The 17,459-nt window shown below is 39.1% G+C and overlaps 1 protein-coding gene and 1 pseudogene across 1 annotated transcript in view; one reads left to right on the plus strand and one right to left on the minus strand.

Annotated features, from left to right (window-relative positions):
• Nucleotides 1-17,440, plus strand: part of LOC135200470 (multiple epidermal growth factor-like domains protein 8) — a 30,954-nt pseudogene extending 13,514 nt beyond the window's left edge.
• The window catches only part of LOC135200930 (multiple epidermal growth factor-like domains protein 8), a 141,498-nt gene that overhangs the window by 23,233 nt on the left and 100,806 nt on the right, over nucleotides 1-17,459 (minus strand).

Genomic DNA, 17,459 nt, shown 5'->3' on the forward strand with positions numbered 1-17,459 from the left:
GAGTGGGTTGTAGTTGTTTCTAAATATTGTATGTTTTTTTCAACTCATTCTTAATGTTTTTATGTTAAGTTCATGGAGAAAATTAAATCAACATTCAAACCAAAATACGAATGGCATGATATAAAAGAGGACCTTATTCATATACATATATTATAATTACAAAATTTATCATGAACAGAGAAATATTTTTTATAGTCAACGTGATTTGGTATAAGATGTTTCATATCATAAAGCTTATGCTTGTCATAATTATTATTATAATTTGTGTTACGAAGTGTGAAGTTCTTTATTTTTAGATATCAGTAAGTCCATATCATATTGTAGTTTCTAACTGTACCTCATGATAAGATAATTAGCATTATTTCATTTGCTCTTATCCATCTTCCAGGTGATTGTGCTTGGTGGAAATGAGTTAGATGTGCGTTTAGTGGGTCACTCGACTGTGTTTCATGCTTCCTCCAGAGTCCTTGCTAGTGTATGGTGGTATTCGAGTAGACATAGCCAGGTGAGTGTAGGTGCTTTTAGTTTTGTGTTTGGTTCTATGATCCTCTTGGAAGGATGTTAGGTTCAGTGTATGTTTTGGTAGGTTGAAATTGTAAGTTCTCACTTGGAAAGTGCTCATTAACAGGCAAACATTTTTAGGCATAGTCTAGGCTGTGTTTGGTGCTGCCCAGCAGTACAAGTTTTTATAATACAGTGGTACCTCAGGATACAAAAATAATCCGTTCCGAGGTGGCCCTTCGTAACCTGAGTTTTTCGTATCTTGAAGCCGCATTTTTACATGTAAATTGCCTAATTCGTTCCAAGCCCTACAAAAAACACCCCAGTAAATTTTATAATAAAGAGGAGGAGGACAAATGGCAGAAAACTTGTAATGTGCACTTAATGTTTCCTGACATTTTTTAATGTGTTTCGTAAAGTTAACACTAAACTTTACGAAACACATTAACAAATGGCACAAAACGTTAACACTTAACTTTACAAAAAACTTAAAATTAAATTTTTTTTCTTTATCTTATTTTGATTTTTACTTTTTTTTTTTTTACTTTTCTATACTTTACATTTTTTTACAAAATTTCAATTTCTTCACCATTGAATGTATGCCAGTCGTTTACAGAATTTATCAAACCATCCCCGAGAAGCCTTGAAGTCTTGGGTTGCCATTGATGTCTCTTCTCCTACGTCGTCTTCGGCCTGGGCAATCAAATCGCTAAAAATAGGGCTGGCCTTCTGGCAGATTGCCGTCTCGGTTATCGTATCGCCAGCGATTTCTTTGTCCTCAATCCATAGATGAAGTAGCCTCTCCATCTCATCATGCACGGGGCTCCTCTTGTTGGACAAAATAGTCATGCCCTTGGAAGGTGTAGCTGCTTTGATGGCTTCCTTCTGCTTAAGGATGGTCCTTATTGTCGACGGATTTCGGCCATATTCCTAAGTGATCACACTCAACCACATGCCAGCTTCATACTTCTTGATAATCTCCATTTTTGTCTCCATAGAAAGCATCCTCTTCTTTCCGTGAAACTTCAGCAACTTTCTTGGGACCCATGACTATCTGTGTGTAATTAAATTATAGTATACTAATTAAGTTCTCACACAACACGATAAAGTAGTACAACGAAATCACTAACACAAATTTACGTTAACAAACTAAATCGTATATGTAAACGAACGAATTCTGCGTGCGTACGATAACACTGGTGCGAAGCAGTGGCTGAAGAAGAACGCCTTTACGTAGAGCACGATGGGAGAGATGCTGACCAATAGGAGAGCAGGATCTTATGGCGGTGACTAGCATCAGGAAGCAATGGGAATAACCTGAATTATTTTCGTATGTAGAGCCAAAGAAATCTTCGTATTTGCTTTCGTAACTTGAATTTTTTGTAACCTGGAACTTTCGTATGTCGAGGTATATGTTCAGTTACACGTGACACAGAGTAAATTCATTTTAGCCAGTATGAATACGAGAGTATACAGAATAAAAGACATAACCGCCAGAGAGACACTAACTATAACAGTAATTCTTTAGTACCTTCAGTAATATAACCTAGTACCGTATATGCTAATGGGGACAAGCTCTTTTCTTGTTCATGCATACTTTTCATATAGTTGTTCAGTTTTAATAATTCACTATTTTGAATGTGAACATCTGATTTGTAACGTCCTTTGTTTATTTCGTATACAATTTTTTCCCCCCTTCACTGGCCCATCTTAAGATTAGGAAACCATTGTTATATAATCTTATTGGTAATTTAGTGGGGTTTTTTTAGTTAGTATTTAGCTTGAGGTCAGTAATGCAGTCCTTATAATGATATTTTTTATTCAGGTTCTCTAAGTTGTCTGACAATCTGTTGGCATTTGATGTTGACAAGCGATACTGGTCCCGAGTCAATTATCCTAAGCTTCATAACAGCCAGATGTCACGTATTCCGCTAGAGCGGGCTTTTCACACTGCACTTATAGCCGGTAAGTTTTTCTTTTCTTTCCCATTAAATACTGTAATATATCTGTCTGCTTTTATTCATGATTTCTGTTATTGAACAGCTTTGTAATGAATAAACTTCCTAATTAGTAATCAGCCAGTGAATTGTGTTATTTTCAAACAGGGAACTACATGGTGGTTTTTGGGGGTTATATGCACAAACACAAGGAAGAAGAAAAGTGTTACGATGACCAAGTTTATATTTATCACCTTGGCTGCCATGTATGGATGTCTCATCAGCTGACATCACCCAGCCTTTCATGTATGTGAGAAATTGGTTTGATTGTATAGATTTTAAGTTTGCATCAAGCTAGGGATTTATTGTTGACCAAAAATGTTATCCATGTAAATTAGTATTTTTTTGGCTATAAACTTTCTGACAATTACCCAACAACACTGTGATACCTATATGTTACAGATGTATAATGTCGTAGTTATCTAGCACATTCCACAAAGTATTTGTTAACAACAAACTAGTATTGTTTTAAAGAACAACTAAAAAATGTATCTACACGACAAGTGGTAAAATTTCTCCGAGACCATTTCTGTCACAATAGAAAGAAAGATTTTGAATTTTTGTGACTTCTTAAGACAGGATGCTTTAATGAAATGAAAATGTGTTTTTTATTCCAGTTCCCTATCCGAAGATACAGGGTGTATATGGGCACAGTGTCTTCTTGCGTGGTGGTAACACCATGGTGGTTGTTGGTGGATTTCATGGCACAGTGAACGGTCATGTTCTGGCATACGTTTTACCTTCTTCTTTAGTGACCCCCTCTAATCAAGAGTTTGACATTGACGAAGCTTGTAGAAAACATGCCACTCAGGTACATCCAGTCATACATACTCTATTTTCTTTCGTGACAGGTTCCTTGGTAATACCCAGTAGTTATATTACAATTATTCCTGCGAGTTACTGTTTATTAATTCATGTTATTTTTCTGTTTGGAAATGTATACTGAGAAAGTTTGATAGAAAGTTTAAAAGACAGACTAAAAAATATTAAAGTTTATAAAATAGTATTTTCTCTGTTTGCATGTTAATAAGTAGCAAAAAAGTTTAAAAGAAAAACCAAGTCGTAAGTTTGGAATATGACAGTAATATCAGTGTCAATAAATCTGGTAATTGCTTGAAACTATTCCAGTGTTGATATTAGTCTTGTGGAAGTCATGATTTTTATAACATACCAGTATTGATTTTACAACCACTAAAGCTCAAAATTTGTTGCAGGCTTCATGTGTTTCCAACTTGGAATGTGGATGGTGCCCTACAGATATGAGCTGTTACGATCGCGCTCGAAGTGCCAACTGTACAAATAATCTTCAGACTACTCATTGTCCAGGACTTTGTGCTTCACTTCACTGCCAGTCCTGCGCTGTACATGGGAGAACAGCACGCAATGGCCCATGTGTTTGGTGTGTTGAAACTGCCAAATGCCACGATAAAGAAGAGGCAAATGGTGGGCAAGGTCGTTGTGGTTCTCCTGATGACAATCTCTCAGGTCAGGTAGGCTGGTGGGGTCCACATGGCCACGATTTGGACACACCAGAAGATTGTCAGTTGAAAGACTTGAGACCTGGCATCACGTTTATACGTTACCGCCATCCAGTGGATCGTACAAATCCTGATTATGTTGCAATTTTGAATACAACACTTCACTCACTTCCAGACACTCAGGATTTCCAAGGAGCACGTGAGCTGCATACAGGTGGAAGCACTTTGGCACAGTTTATGGGGTTTATTCACCCTGTTGGAGTCCAGTCAACAAAGAACTTGATTATGTATGTTCAACCAGCCCATTTAAATGCATCTTTATGGATCTCAAAGGATGAAAAGCCTAAAAATCTTGAATTGGTTGCCAGTATAGATTCAAAACAAGAGAGTCATGAGACTGGATGGAGACCAGATGGAGGAGCACTTTTTCCTGTACTATCACGGGATCAACGTTACTTAACAAAAATGGAGGTGCACTTACCACTGAAACCATTATCACCGCAGTCACGGATGATGAGCATTTTGTGGAATGCTCACACAAAATCAAGAGGCATAATGACCTCAGAGTATCTGGAGCCTTTTAGTGTGGGAGGTGCTGCATGCAAACCTCACAGTACCTGTCTCGCATGCCTTACAGATGCCAAGTGTGGTTGGTGCCACATCACTTCCACATGTATGGATCGTCAAGATCCCAAGACTTATTGCAGTAACTCATCTCTTACAGATCCTTCAACAAAACACTTTCTGACACTGGTACCTGAGCAGTGTGTCACTTGTGAACAGTATATATATTGCAATGATTGTGTTGGGTCGGGAGTTTGTGAGTGGCTGCCAGATGAAGCATATTGCTCAAGAAAGGGGAGATTTCCTGGTGCTGTTATGGAAATAGGCAAATGTCCAGCCCCATGCCACAAACGAAAATCGTGCACAACCTGCCTTGGTGATCCTGGGAGATGCGCTTGGTGTCAAGAATCAAAGGTAGTGTTATTTGAGATTTGTTCATGTACGAAACAAACCTTCGGTCTTAACATTAGGATAAATACTCAGCGCCAGCTGGAAACTGGTAAAGTTTAAAATAATTGTGTACGCAAGGGACTATTGGCATCTGTACTTGGTCACGAGACATGTGGAGCCACCCACATACCCCTCATTAACTCGTGACCCCATTAGTAATTTTCTTACCGCCTTTAAGTGAGGACGGTGCGTTTGCTTCCGTCCCTTTTAAAAACCCAGTTTAGTTGTTTCCCCCCTGTTGTTTTCAATTTGTTGTTTGGAATTCCCAGGTATGTGAACATGAAGCCTTCTCATGCTGCTAGACTTCCTGGATATCACAAGAAGCAGATAAATGCCCTGTTATTTTCTTCGATGGTTTCTACGTCGAAGTACTCATCGTGTAGTAAGTCGTAGGTGAAGAAACTCTTAAGGTACGGTTAATTCGTTACCTGTGCTTTGGAATATCTCATATTCATATGGATTGCCTGTAATCCAAAGCTTTGATGTATCTGGATGTGCTCTGGGAAGTAATTATGACTAATTGTGCTCCTTTCCCTGCGGGGAGAGGTGAGCATTGCCATCTTGTTTTCGTTCCAGATACGTGGGTAGAGAGGATGCAGGTAGTGGCAGTCGGCGTTAGGCTTATAAGGAAGTAACCAAACCCAAGAAGGACAGTTGATTTGATGTATAACGTCATGTTTGCCACCCAGGATCCCATGTGATGGATGTCCCTTTTATCCTGAAATCCACTGTATGGTGGTCAGATGCGTCGCCATCTGTAAAGAAGCAGATAGTGCAACAAGGCAGCCTTTAATGTCAGGTTGCTATGCCTACGAGAATAACATCAACAGCCTTGCACTTCTGTAGGGTGCTGGCTTCACATTCGAGAACTCAGTGGACGTCATAAAACATGGCGACTGCCATGACGTCATAAACATGGCGACCGCCATGTCGTCACTTCACAGCTGCGGCCTACACGAAGACATGCTTCCATTTTCATTTCGAGGTACAAGAGTACTTTACAACTATGCTTTCAGATTGGAGGTTTTTAATGCACATTGTTTTTGAGAGAAATTACAAGCGTTAGGAGATATAAGTCACATAATGGAAAAGACAAAAGTCTTTCCTCTGTATCCTTCCGCTTAGGTGTCATCAAGCTTGAGGTGACTGGCTTTGATGCCAGTGGCGTTCTCCTGCCAATCCTGGAAAAATAGGGACTTTGTAGCTGATCCTAGAGCCAAGAGATAAGTTTCTTCTCCATCTTCGAGCCAGGATTGTTACATCCTTATTATATGAAAGCACAAGTAGTAGTTGTAATTGTCGAACAAGTGAATGATGGAAAGTTAGTCTAGTGTGGCTGCTGTGAAGAGTTGGAAAAGGCTAGAATCAGGGACTTCGTTACTGATCCTCATGCCAAGAGGGAGAAGAAGTAATTTCTTCTTCATCTTCGAGCCAGGACTGTCACATCCTTGGTAAAGTAGAAATGCCACAAAAGGTTGGGTTTTCTTGATCTTGGCTGCAAGAGTACCATAAACAGCCAAAAACCGCTTGCAAATGGCGGTAGTCTTGACGTTCACAGCCTACTGATTCTCGATTTACTTCACTGCCTCCAGAACCTAGTATGCTTTCTGACTCATTGGTACACACAGTAATGAAGAATAAACAAGATCTAGAGGTGAAAATGGCTAAGTAAGACAAAAAGAAAAGGCATGATTCGTTGTCTTCTTCGTTTTCTTCTCTAGATGGTGTCATAGCTAAGTTTGATGGCATCACTGAGTGTACCAGTCAAGCGTTGGAGGATACAGGATTTCGTGACTGATCCTCAGACAAGAGAAGAGTAAATTCTTCTTCATCTTCGAACCAGGACTGTCACAGCTCAATCAGCAAGAAAATCAAGAAGTCAGTGGCTGGTAAGCTCAAAGGATGAGTGACTGATAAAGTTGATCGTAGCACAATCATCGCTACCAGGTTCGTGTGGGGAAGAGGCACCACCGATAGGTAGAATTAATATCTCAAGGTCTGGAGGTTGACCAGTATCCCCTTTCGAACTAATAGTTCTCAGTTTTTGGGTGTAGGAGTGTCATCTCGGACGTTTTTAACATGACTCCAAAGGTCGTTAGCTCATATATACAGAATGAGTCTTTTGGCCATGACTGCCTGTATAGTGGACATTTCTGTCCATTAAAGGCATTCATTCAGTAGACAATGATCTGGGGTGGAGAGGTTGTCAAAACAGAGGGAAGAATCTCTGTAATTACATGTTTACATGCATGGTGATATACATTGGACTTGGTGATTGGGCATGTGAATATCGCTTCACACTGACTAATCTTCAGATGAATCAGGAGCAGTGAACTGGATGGGGCACATAAGAACTCCAATCTGATAAGTGATACCATACTCTGTATCAGAGTAGCCTTGATGGACTAATACCAGGCACATACATCAGTCACGTTACAGGAAACTGACCGTGGATGGGGGTCTTCCTCTGACCTTGGTAGAGTGGGAGCACTCAACAACCAGGGTTTTGACGTAGACTCAAAAGTAGTCTGGAACATCAGTTCCAATTGGCCTCGGAATCCGAGATAATGAGTCAATGCAGCACAGGTCATGATGACGGATACATTTCTTAGTCATGCTCAGTACGGTGTGAGTATGTGTGAGGGACCTTCAGCAGGGCCGGCTTTGACTTGTCAAAGTACTCTGTGGTTATAGAAAGAACTACATCACCTAGAACATTAAGGTGGTAGACGTAAAGGAACAGGCCAAACAGAGGCGATCGGTCAACCCTACTCCTTGTTTGACAAGTTGTACCAATGAGGTTATACAGAAGAGAAGGTCATCAGAGGAATATGGGCCTTCTGGCATTTAAGAACATATCTGTTAAAATGATCGTGATGGTTGGTCTGTGACTGTATCGAAGCTCAAAATTGAGCAATTTTAAGGAGGTGTCTGTCTGTTCATTGAAATTTGAGAGTGGGTTCTTTTTTATGAAAACCACTTTCAATTTCCTGTATATATATATAAGGTTGCCCAGTGGTCCTTGGACACAATTTCCTTGGGTCCTTTGGTGGCTGCTCAACAAATGGTGTAACTCATCCAGTACCCCAGGTGGGTCAGTTGGTATCTTGTCTAAGATGATAGTATGAATGTGAAATGGCGGAGTTAACTGGCCTCTTTCCTTTTCAAATTTCTGTCTCCTTCTTTACTTAGGGCAGTAAGAAGAGATTACCATTATAAGCTGGAACGGACAAGGTACAGGTGAGTGAAGTGGCCATACTGTTACGGTTAGTATCAGTAAGATACCTATCAGTAGCAGGACATTCTTCTCTTTAGCAAGGGGGAGAGGAATGATAACAAACCTACATGAGTGGATGAATTGGTTTGTTAGGGGAACAGATCTTCTTATCTTCCTCGGACGCAATGAACTATGACATTGTGTAAAAACCCAGAACCAGAAGTCTGATTCTATGATATTCATATATGTCTTAGATTCAGAAATACTGGTCAGTTGTTTCGTTGAATTATAGTATTCAGAAAAACTGATCAAAGGTGGCAAACTCCAGTTGGTGAATAGTACTTACTCCCACCAGAATAAGTCTATCCTAATGTTAAGACCGAAGGTTTGTTTCGTATATGAACAAATGACAAATTTTTAACTAATTTGTATTTTTCATAACTTACAAACCTGAGGTCTTAACATACAAAGACCCACCTCTAACCACCCCTCTATCAACTAACCTGGGTTGGAAGAATAACTAACGGGGTCACGAGTTAATGAGGTATGTGGGTGGCTCCAAATGTCTCGTGACCAAGCACAGATGCCAATAGTCCCTTGCGTACACAATTATTTTAAACTTTACCGGTTTCCAGCTGGCGCTGAGTATTTAGCCTAATGTTAAGACCTCAGGTTTTTAAGTTATGAGAAATACAAATTAGTTAAAGATTTGACATTTTACATCACCAAATTCTGTACCAGACATGCAGGGAATTTGTTGTTTAAATTTTGATTGCACTGATTTTTAGAATATTTAATGCACACATTTTTACATAAGATTGTTGACATTTTTTGCAGGAATGCTTCCTGTTCTCAGTATATACGTCGGTTTACCAGTATGGGTCTTGTCGAGTCTGGCTTGATGAAGATCATACTAATATAACCACCCTCCGGCCCCCCACAATTCCAAGTCCCACAGAAGCCTCTGAACCAATTGGTACAACTTTACCATACCTAACAAGTTCTTCACCGCACACAGCTAGTTCTGGGTATGAAAAATTCTGAAAATGTTTGATTAAATGTATGATTAGATTGATGGCTTAGTAATACTCTCAATTACAGTGTTATACTTTATTGACGTTTTCATGATTCTCTTGTGTGATTTTACTGGAATCTTGTAAGTCTTGCAAGATTTTAAACAACAGTTATCAGACTATTACGTATAGGATACCACTTAAAAGTGTGTAGACTTCAGCATCATTGTTATGACCGTTCTTATCCCCAGCTGCATTACATATACAGTGGTACCTCGAGATACGAAATTAATCCGTTCTGAGGCGGCCTTTGTATTATGAGTTTTTCGTATCTTGGACCGCATTTTACATGTAAAATGGCTAATCCGTTCCAAGCCCTCCAAAAGCACCCCAGTAAATTTCATAATAAAGCTAAATTGACCTATAAACAATGAAATACTACTACAATTTGGACCATTCAATACCTAACTTAACACTTTTTAATGCTACTGCTAATTACCTGTAAATAAAGTGTATTAGTGTACATGGTATACAAGAAATACTGTACGTATGTAGTAAAATGTGGAAGAGAACAAACGGCAGATACGTACGTACACTACACTTAACTTTACGAAACACATAAAAAAATGTAAGGAAAACATACATAAACTAAACTTTACGAAACACATCAACAAAACTGTATCACTTAACTTTACAAAAAACTAAAATTAAAAATTGTCTTAACTTCATCACCACTTTCAACTTTGTTTTTTAGTATCACTTGGTTCTTCCTTTTTGCTTACTCCTGCTAATACGAAAGGCCTCTTTAAAAAATAACTATCCAAGAAAGATTGCTTCGGCCTACTTTTCACAATGTTCCTGAAACGACTCGGGCAAGCCTCATCGAACTGCACAAGCATACAACCTGTGTAAGCCTTTTCGGGGTGTCTTTTTTTCTACAAATGATTGCACTTTATGAAAAGCAGCTAGAACATCCATAATTTCTGCCGTTGTCATAGGGTCGCCCTCCTCCTCCTCGCCGCTGCTAGAGAACTCCTCTTGAACAACGTTATGTTGCATGGCCTCCAACTCCTTCAGGTCATCCGTCGTAAGCTCCTCTTGGTGCTCCTCGAGAAGGTCGTTGATGTCGTCCTCGTCGACGACCAGCCCCATGGACTTGCCGAGTGTAACGATCTTGTCAAGATCTGGTTGCAAAACAGTTTCAGGATCGTCAACTGTTTCTGAATCTGCAGCACCAGCTTTGCCCACGTCGAATCCCTCGAAGTCTCGGGTGGATACGGCATCAAGCCAGAGTTTCCTCCATGAGGAATTCAAGGTTTGCCTCGAAACCTCCTGCCAAGCTTGGTCAATGAGTCAGATGCATATCACAACATCAAAATGCTCCTTCCAAAATTCACACAAGGTGAGGTTTGTGGTATCGGTGATGTCGAAACATCTCTTGAAAAGATCTCTTGAAAAGATGTTTCGTATACAGCTTCTTAAAGTTCGATATCACTTGCTGGTCCATGGGCTGGAGGAGAGGTGGTGTTAGGCGGAAGATAAAGAACCTTGATGAAGGAATACTCCGCTAGGATATCTTCCTCGAGGCCAGGAGTGTGAGTAGGGGCATTGTCCAACACCAGCAGGCATTTCAGAGGGAGGCGCCTCTCCCAAGAATTTCTTCACTGTCGGGCCGAAACACAGATTTACCCACTCCGTGAACAAAAGCCTCATTACCCAGGCTTTCGCATTAGCCCTCCACATCACTGGAAGCTTCTCCTTAAGCACTTTGTGGGCCTTGAAGGCTTAAGGAGTCTCGGAATGATAGACCAGTAGGGGCTTCACCTTGCAATCCCCACTGGCGTTCGAACAAAGTGCGAGCGTAAGCCTGTCTTTCATAGGCTTATGGCCGGGTAGCTTCTTCTCTTCCTCTGTGATGTACGTCCGATGAGGCATTTTTTTTCCAAAAAAAAGGCCAGCCCTCATCACAGTTGAAGCCTTGCTGAGAAACTGTAGCCTTCCTGGTCATCATCTCGTCGAACGTCTTTTTAAAGGCTTTGGCTGCTTTCGTGTCCGAGCTGGCAGCCTCCCCCATGCCGCACCACCAAATGGATGCCAGTCCATTTACGAAATTTCTCGAACCACCCATGCGAAGCCTTGAACTCTGGGGTTGGCGTTGATGTCCCTTCTCCTCCGTTGTCTTCGGCCTGGGCAATCAAATCGCCGAAAATAGCGCTGGCCTTGTAGGAGATGCCATCTCCGTTATCGTATCACCAGTGATTTCTTTGTCTTTTATCCAGACAAGAAGAAGCCTTTCCATCTCATTGTGCACGTGGGTCCTCTTGCTGGACAAAATAGTGAAGCCCTTGGAAGGTGTAGCTGCTGTGATGGCATCCTTCTGCTTAAGGATGGTGCCTATTGTCGACGAATTTCAGTCATATTCCTTAGCAATCACACTCAATCACATACCAGCTTCATACTTCTTGATAATCTCCATCTTCGTTTCCAAAGAGAGCATCCTCTTTCCGTGAATTTCAACTTTCTTAGGACCCATGACTACATATATACTGTACGTAATTTACGTATAAGTATGGAGTAAAGTTCTCACACAACATGATAAAGTACGTATACTGCAACGAAATCACTAACGAATTTACATTAATAAACGAAATCGTTAGAACGAATGAATACCGTGTGCGTACAATAACGATGCTGCTACCGAGTGGCCGAGGCACGCCTCTACGTAGTAGATGCATGATGGGAAGGATGCTGACCAATAGGAGAGAAGGATCTCATGGCGGTGACTAGCATCAGGAACCAATGGGAGAGCAGGAGGATGGTGGCGAGTCTACTCAGTTGGCGGCGAGCGAGTTTCAAAATTGTTATCAGTGGTCCGGGCGAATCTCGGACTTTACAGCAACAACTTTTCGTATCTTGAGCAATTTTCGTATGTAGAGCCGAAAAATTTTTCATATCAGCTTTCATATCTCGAGTTTTTTGTAAGTTGAGCCTTTCGTATCTCGAGGTACCACTGTACTTTTTTTTTTTCACCTTCTTCAACTTTTAACTTCTTTCTATTCTTAGTTGTCATTCAAGAAACAATTTCTTTTTGCATAATTTTTACCCATCTGAATAAATGCAATTCAGTGACTTGAATGAAATATTAAGTTTGTCAGGAAATTTTGTTTTATCAGTATTTGTTTTCAGTTTATTGATAGATACAATTGATCAGTGAACAAGGTAATAATTTTCAGGCTGCTTGTTGATACATCAGAGTGCCACATCTGTGAGAGTTTGCAAACATGTGATGCCTGTATGAAGACACTGAACTGTGGCTGGTGCTATAATGTTTTTAATCCCACCATTGGCATATGTACAGCTGGAGACTTTTCACAGGCAGAAAAAGGTATGTGCTGCATAATGGAATTCCTCCATTTGTAATGTTAGTTTTGGATGCATATTTTTTTAGTAGTTTTGGATGCATATTTTTTTAGTAGTTTTTGCCAAAAACTTACTCAAATTATGTTTGCCTAGAATTAATTTATTATTGCAGTGTTTTTGTATTCATAAGAAAATTTATTTCAAGCTTTTCATTGAAAAGTGTGGTTAAACCATGTTTAATTAGCATAAGATACTAATGCTCTTGGCTGTTGTAAAGCAGTGGTTTTTCCATTCATATAAAAGAAGTGAAATTGGTTGTCACAACTCCTGTTCACTTTGGATGTAAGATGCATTAACTGTAAAACATAGGTTGAAACTGTAAAACTACTATTAATAATGAAGAGTAGTGCCAACCGTCAGCCTTTTGGAAGTGTGAAATCATCTTTTGAATTTTTATAAGTAGTAATTGGTGTTCTAGTGCTGAAATTGTTTCATATAAATGTAAAGGTAGATACGAGCTTCAGTGTATTTACATGAAGTTAGTACTAAAATAATTTCATACAAATACATAAAGGCTCATATTTATGAAACAAATTTACAATGAAATCTGTATAATTTTTTTCTTATTACAGGTGGACTGCTCAGATATAATAGCACCATTTCTAAAAGCAGCGCATGAAAGTAGTTCAGCTATCGTAGATTTACAAGCATCAGAAACCAAACTGGGCATTTGCTTCTTGCCATGATGTGGACGAATGTTAAACTTGCTCTCCATAATTGCCATTTGAATGCTACATGTACAAATACACTCACTGGTTTCAACTGTACCTGCAACAGAGGTTTCCGTGGAAATGGCCGAGATACGTGTGAAAGGACGTGAGTTCAAAAATTTTGCCTGTCATTTTGTGTTTGATTGTGTTTTTGATATTTTGGTGGTTTAAATATGTTTTTTCTTTGTTGCAGGATGGTATGTTTGGGTAGTAATGAAATAATTTTACAAATATAACAATTACCAGAAGTGCTATAATATATATTAGGAGTGGCACTGCCTTTAATTACTATCAATGTTAGTGTTGAGCCATATGTGAGTTAAGCAATAGGATCAATTGGTTTCTTTAAATTACTTTTTAATCACTAATGGTACTATTTTCGTGCCAATTTCAGGGAGATAGAACTTTTAATTAATTTTACTTAATTATAAAAAATATGATTACAGAGAAGAACACAAGTTTAAAGCCATCTTGGTGACAGTTACTAATTTCAGCATAGAGGTCATGGTAACAAATAAACGTTTACACATTTTCAGGTGTTACGAGAACTGCATTCATGGGTACTGCTCAGGTGCACCAGATTTCAAGTGCATGTGTAATCTTGGCTGGACAGGAGCAGATTGTTCTATCAACTGTGGATGCCACAAACATTCCACATGCAACCAAAGGGATTTGCCATCTGTGATCAGTGTCAGACTATACCACCGGGGAATTTTGTGAAAAATGCCGGTGAGTAGCAGGCATTGTTTTTGTTTTAGCATTAATACCTGAAACTTTAAATGCAAATAGCAACCTTATGAATATGACACTGTTTTATTTATTCATCAGCTTTTTTAGTGATTGTATAGGCTGAAGAATGGGGACACAATACTGATTATTATTTAAATTTGAAAAGTTTTAACAGAAACCTGTGATGGAGAGAGTCTGTAGCTTTCATAATCTCATGATTTGAAAATTTTTCTTGTTTTAATGGTGTAATTTTATGCATAACCTTGCTTAGATTGTTATTATAGTCCTCACCTAGCAGTATTGAAAATCAAAGATTATATACATAAACCTTATTGTACCTGCAGGCCTGGGAGTTTTGGTAATGCCACAACTGTTGGGTGTCAGATGTGCAACTGCAACGATCATTCGGATGAAGCTAAGGGACGATGTGACCAAACCACTGGACATTGTTTTTGTATTCATAACACTTTCGGCCACAACTGTCACAAGTGTTTACCAGGTATTATATAGAAAATGCTTTGTAGCCTAGTATTGTATAATATACCTTCCTATAGCTTATTTAATAGAAGTCATTGCTTATTCTGCAATAAGACTTACTGTCTTAGCTCTCACGGTATTTACTAGGTTTTATTTCATATTTTGTAATGGAAATGTTGTACGACATGCCTTTTTCTTCCTGTAATACATCTTAGAATTTGTTATACTATAAATATTGGTCCTTATTTTGAAGGGTTTTATGGTGACCCACGCAATGGAGGACGTTGTTACCGGGAGTGCAGTGCTCGCAACATATTGACCAAAGCATCTTACGGACATTTGGGAGCTCAGACAACAAAGTTGGAGGCTGGGACATCATGCATGTGGATAATAACCCCAAATGATTCATTGGAACCTCTTTCAGTGGCTCTTTCAGGGTTAGTGCAACTGGACTGATTAAATAAAAGTGCCCTAAGCTGTAAGAATCTAAAATCTTTGCTTGACTGGTATGAAGTAGTAGGTCTAGGGCTTTGGACGATTTGACCACTTACAGGATATATTTTAAAAAAGGTTCCTCTTCTATTAACAAGTTATTTCATATAAGGCAATTGTAAATAAGTGCTGAATGAGCCTGTTATGTGTTTAAATGATGCTGAATTTTACATTTGTTGTACTACACAGCACTTATTATAGAATATTAATTGAATAACAATTTACTAAAAATGTTTTGAAACGCACTTGTTCATTTTGAGAAGTCATCCGTCAGATACCTTCCAGCATTCCAGAATTTCTTTGGAGTCACTCTGGAGTCACATTAAACAGTAATAGATTAGCAGAGTTTTCCTGTAAATATTGTGCAGAGTTAGTTGTATTGTTGTCAATATGTGCTCTGTATTTTTTGCTACAGTAACTCCGAAATATGATTGTGACATTTCATATCCGTAGGACATACGTCATTCAGATCACCATCAAAGAGATCAACGTTAGATGTGGGGAAGGCATAGTGTACGTGTATGATGGCCTTCAGATTTTGTTCTCGGGAGATGCCTACTGGGATCGTCAGAAAAAACAAGATTGGAGCTTTCTGTGAAAAAACAGAGCATCATACCCTCTGACTGTACAGTCAGGTCATGGGTTGATGACAGTATTTTATGAAAAAAGCTTCCTTGACACAAGGTTTTAATGCAACCTACGAGGTGCTCCGCTGTAAAGAAAATACAGGAAAGGACAGGGTTTGTGTCAGTAGTAAGCCTGTTTGTAAGGAGAAAAGGGTTGGAGTTAATTGCGATATTCCAATTTGCCCAAATAAATGTTCAGAAGCTGAGGGACGTGGTACTTGTTCACTGACCTATGGACGTTGTGAGTGTACCCCCAGGTTTTGTGGGAGAAAGATTGTAGCATTGTTCGACGAGATCATCAGGTAAGAACATTGTTTTCAGCTTTGTTACAATAATACTTTTTGTCTAGATTTTGTTTAATGTGAAAGTAAATTTCAAGACTGTTCACTGGAGGTGTAAAAAGCTACCATTATAATTATTCATGTTGCCTACGGCTTGTTTTTTTTTTTTTTTTTTTTTTCTGGAAGAATTGAAATACTGTATTTGCAAGTTATCTTTTCACATCTGAAGGTTGCTGCATAAAATACACCTAGTAACCTTGCTTATGTCAACCCCATCCTGCTTTGCTACTTGTCTTTTCATGTGTCTCAAGAAACCTAACTTTTCAACTTCTCTACATTTTTATGTTCCAGTTTTCACCCCTTATTTTTGTTTTTTATTTTATTTAATAGAAACTATGAACCAATGTTATTGATCCAGTTAACTCCAGCTACATGTATCAAAGTCTTTAATGATGATAAACTTCACTTATAACAACTGTCCTTGTGATCACTTTGTATCCTTTTTTTTTTTTTTTTTCATCTTCTTAACAATAATGACTAAAGGAACTTCAAATACATACAAGGATATATTGTGTATTAAGAAAATGTAGTAAAATTCCTCTCATTTTGTGAAATAGAATAATGAAGGTCAGTGTATCTGTAAACTTTGTACTCTATGCTGCCCTGTCTAACTTTTCAGGTGGTGGTGACAGAGTTGTTTTCCCTGAGTAAGATCGCCCCTTCTGTGATGCACCTTAGCACAGTTCTTCCTAGAATGGGCCATTCTTTAGTGGTTGATCATCGTGGAGCGTTATGGATTTTCGGTGGTTATTCTTTGTCAAGAGGACCTCTTAATGATATCCAGAAGTTTGACACACACAATAATAGCACCTCTTGGGCAACAAGTAACCGTTTAATGTCCAGCCAGGACGACAGCCTCCCCCAAATAGATATTTTCATGCTGCAGCTTATGTGGTAACGCAAAGGGAAATGTACATCTACGGAGGACTAAATGGTACCTCATTCTTGAATGATTTCTGGAAATTTAATATTATGTCTGAAAGCTGGACTAAGTTGAAAATTCATCCTGACTTACCCGGCACTTGCAGGTCATACTTTGACTTACCGCGCGGATTCAGAGATCAGTCAATTGGATGCTTATTGGAGGGGCCTCTTCAGAGTTTGGGTTTTTGGAACGCATCTGGGAATATGATCTCCCGAAAGCTGGTAAATGGCACAAAGTCCAAACAAGTGGTGCTATTCCCATTGGCATTTATGGTCACAGTACTGTATATCATGAAGGAACCAGACATTTTATGTATGGAGGCTATTCTTTCAAGGTTGATCAAGTGGATCATTTTCCAGACCTTTATGCCACTGGATTATAATCGTAAGAAGTGGTCTGTCCTCCCTCCAGATCATAAGACAAATCTTAATCCGGCATCACTTCCAGCCCCAAGGACTTTCCATTCAGCTGTCACACACTCAAGATTTATATGGTCATAATTGGTGGGGACATAATTGA

This window comes from Macrobrachium nipponense, chromosome 27 (assembly GCF_015104395.2).
Source record: "Macrobrachium nipponense isolate FS-2020 chromosome 27, ASM1510439v2, whole genome shotgun sequence".
NCBI classification, from domain to species: Eukaryota; Metazoa; Arthropoda; class Malacostraca; order Decapoda; family Palaemonidae; genus Macrobrachium; species Macrobrachium nipponense.